At 36.8% G+C, this 3,856-nt stretch overlaps 1 long non-coding RNA gene across 1 annotated transcript in view; it reads left to right on the top strand.

Moving 5' to 3' along the window:
- Positions 1–1,013: 1,013 nt before the first annotated feature.
- LOC110449547 overlaps positions 1,014–3,856 on the top strand; it is a 19,239-nt gene continuing 16,396 nt past the window's right edge. The window contains exon 1 of the long non-coding RNA XR_002462858.1: positions 1,014–1,090. This is a non-coding gene — a long non-coding RNA (uncharacterized LOC110449547). The remainder of the gene's footprint in view (positions 1,091–3,856) is intronic.

Here is a 3,856-nt window from a genome sequence, read left to right as displayed (position 1 = left end):
ACAGAGACAAAGTACTGAAGCATGTCAAAAGATTATACATAAGAACCGTTCAAATAAAGGGTCGAATGGCAATGCCTCATCCCAAAACAGCAGTATTGTACATGCGTCTTTGTAGCAAAAGATAGACCATCTGTTCTATCCACCAGATTTAAGTCTACGTACCTTCTTCCTGTTTCCTGCATGGCCATGTGTTTCCAAACAGCATAGTCATTTGCTCCCTTATATAACACCTAACAGCATGTGTTTCCATATATCCTGAGGTCTAACGACATGTCCCTTTTCTTACCGAACATATACTTTTGTGATTCCGCACACAATAAGTCATGTTACTTTTCAAATATTCGGACGATGAATCTGACAAAGTTTAATCAAATTCACCGATCAATAATAAGAAAGACTTCTTATGGAACAAATGGGTAGACAAGAATGATTGACTGTGCATACAGTAGTTCGACAGCTTATATCAATGGACAGGCAATAAAATTATACGGCGAAAAAAATGAATTTAAATTCGTTTTTTTAATGCTTCTTGGTAAGCAAGCCTATTTTCACCGGGTCATTGCCTGTGTTACATTTAGTTTGAGATATATAAGTACACAGAAGAAAAATGCAGACGTATTCAATTATCTTATAGGTAAATAGCACTTAGATATCTGACACTCTAATGACCGACATTAATGACCATCCAAGCTCTTGTTTAAGTCATACATGCCACAACGCAATGATTTAACACTTTTCGCTATTTTTTTATTTGTTTGCGCAATTAATCAGCGAAGCGGAATACCATAAACAATAACTTCGGATCAAATCTAGTAATATTGAAATTAAACCCGACAGGAAACCGGTTTAGTGTTACATCCAACTCTATTTGTAAACGTCATCACGTTTTTCACAAAATGACGATCTTTAAAAAAACAAATAACAAAAACTTTGTAGCTAATGGTAATTATGTAACACTGCACATGACCAAACAATGTTTACCATGAGATATTTATCGTTTAGCAGATCAATATATCTAACCGTGACGGATGTAATCCGTGTTCATCGCGTTACGAATGTCAGAGTGGCGGACAACACATCTACTGACTAGGTGAATATTACCTCTTAACATTTTAATATTCAGTTTATGATTTTCCAGATATTCGTTTTTAATTATTGTATGCATGTATTTTTCGATTTGTATGACAGAAATTACTTCATGATTGTAAATAGGCTAATGGTTAGTTCCCTAGTGCAGTTCAAAATAGGTTAAAGACGGAAAACATTTGGGCCTCTGACTATCCTCTGAGCTAGAAACAAAAGGGGATATTTGATGGTTTCCGTTGAATATAATTTTAGGTTCACAAGTATGGCAGAATACCGAAATGTTTTGACAGGTTCGGCTTTTGTCTTGGTACATTTGAAATTTTGTTTAATGTGGCCATGATATAATTTTGTAAGTTTGTAGCTTTTCAATAGTTACGTAACAGTGTATAAATAATTGACACCAATACACTGCCTCCTGAGAGATGAACGTTACACACATACCGGAGACTGAACCTTTAAACTTTGGTTAATAGACACAGTATGCCAAATATGAATCGCACTGTCCCACACAGCTGTTTCGTCCATCTAGGACTCATCAGTGATGCCAGGGGCCAACAAATTGAAAATCAAAATTATCGAAAGCAGTTTTGAAACAGAGGCGCAGGTGCGTAGAACCCTTTAAATAAGAGTACTGGTAGCTATGTAGGATACATGTATGTACAATGTACTACAAACACCAGACTGGTCAAGGGATAGAACCAGACAAACAGCTATCCATCCCTCCTTTCGATACCAGGTATTTTCATTTGTACAGAAATAGCACATAGGAGTATATGACGCAGCCAGCTGAAGCAGTTCGGACCTTACCTTTCCTCATCCTGTCTTTGCCTGTGCTTGTTTATACTTGAGTGTCGTTATATCTCGTAACTCCTCCCTTGGCACCAGCTCACTTTGGCTATATTGCAGAACGTACGCCAATGTCAGGAGTCAGGAGACAATGTGGTCTGTCCCCGGGCTGAGACATACTAAAATAATTTAAATTTGGTTAGTTGTAATTCCCAGTTAAATGTTTAGCATTTAAGATATGAGAAAAAAAATTGGTCAACCCGTTGTCAGGATGTGACCGGGTGGAATGCTGTGGCGGGGGCCTTCGGCATTATATTCAGAATACGCAGCATTTTACACTTATCATCAAATCTGTACATATGACATATCGTAATACAAATGTACGAAAACTCGCCGACACGTAGAAACGGTATAACGCCAAAACGCTAAACGCCAAATAACGAAAAGACAAAAAAAAAAACGCCAAAAAAAACCCCGCAAAGACGAAACAGCACAAAAGGTAAATAACGAAATAACACCGGTTTGGCGTCTTTTTGTTATTTCGCTTTGGCGGTTTTTCATTTTTCGTTGTTTAATTTGTCGCTTTGGCGTGACTTCATTATTTTGCTTTAGCGGATTTTCGTCTTTTGTTATTTCGGTTTTTGCTTGGCGTCTTTTTGCTGGCAACAAAGCGAAAAGACGAAACTATCATCATGCACAAGATATGCGCACTGGCAATGATATAAATACAGAAACATAACGCATCCACACCGCATGCATATATTATACACGGAGGTACATAGATGTTCGTCCTTAATAATATCAGCTTTTGATATAACGCTGAAACCGTATCATACCACAAAATAATAAAGAACAGTCTTTGTGTGTGTGTTAAAGTGATCCCACATAACACAGTTTGTGTTAGTGAGTTCAAGAAATCTCGTAGAGCACAGTCTTTGCAAGTGCGATCGAGTTATCTCACAGAACAAAGTCTTTGTTAGTGTGTTAAGGTAATCTCACATAACAAAGTCTTTGGTAGTCTGTTCAAGTTATCTCAAAGAACAAAGATGTTGTTCGTAGGTTCAAGTTATCTCACAGACCACAGTTTTTGTTATCACAGAACAAAGTCTGTGTTAGAGTGTTCAAATAATCTCACAGAACAAAGTCTTTGTAAGTGTATTCAAGTAATCTCAATGAAAAAAGCCTTTGTAAGTGTGTTCAAGTAATCCCACAGAACACAGTCTTTGTAAGTGTGTTCAAGTAATCTCAAAGAACAAAATCTTTGGTAGATTGTTCAGCTAAATTCACAGAACGAAGTCTTTGTTAGTGTTTTCAAGTAAACCCACAGAACACAGTCTTTGTTAGTTGGTTCAAGTTATCCCACAGAACACTGTCTTTGTTAGTGTGTTCAAGTAATCCCACAGAACACAGTCTTTGTTAGTGGTTTCAAGTAATCCCACAGAACACAGTCTTTGTTAGTGTGTATTATTTATCTCACAGAAAAAGTCTTTGTTAGCGTGTTCAAGTAATATCACAGAACAAAGCCTTTGTTTGGGTGTTCTAGTTATTTCACACAATAAAGTCTTTGCTAGTATATTCAAGTTATTTCACACAACACAATCTTTGGTAGTGTGTTCAGGTAATCTCACAGAACGAAGTCTTTGTAAATGTGTTCAAGTAATCCCACAGAACACAGTCTTTGTTAGTGTGTTCAGGTAATCTCACAGAATGAAGTATTTGTTAGTGTGTTCAGGTAATCTCACATAACACGATTTGTGTTAGTGGGTTCAATTTATCTCACAGACAACAGTTTTTGATCTAACAGAACAATGTCTTTGTTAGTGTGTTCAAGTAATCTCACATGACAAAGACTTTGCTAGTGTGTCGAGGTAATCTCACATAACACAATATTCTGTAGTCTGTTCAAGTTATCTCAGAGAACACAGTCTTTGTTAGTGTGTTCAAATGATTTCACAGAACAAAGCCTTTGTAAATGTGTTCAGGT

Source organism: Mizuhopecten yessoensis, unplaced genomic scaffold (assembly GCF_002113885.1).
Source record: "Mizuhopecten yessoensis strain PY_sf001 unplaced genomic scaffold, ASM211388v2 scaffold4631, whole genome shotgun sequence".
Lineage (NCBI taxonomy): Eukaryota > Metazoa > Mollusca > Bivalvia > Pectinida > Pectinidae > Mizuhopecten > Mizuhopecten yessoensis.
This window is presented reverse-complemented; position numbering and strand designations above follow the sequence as displayed.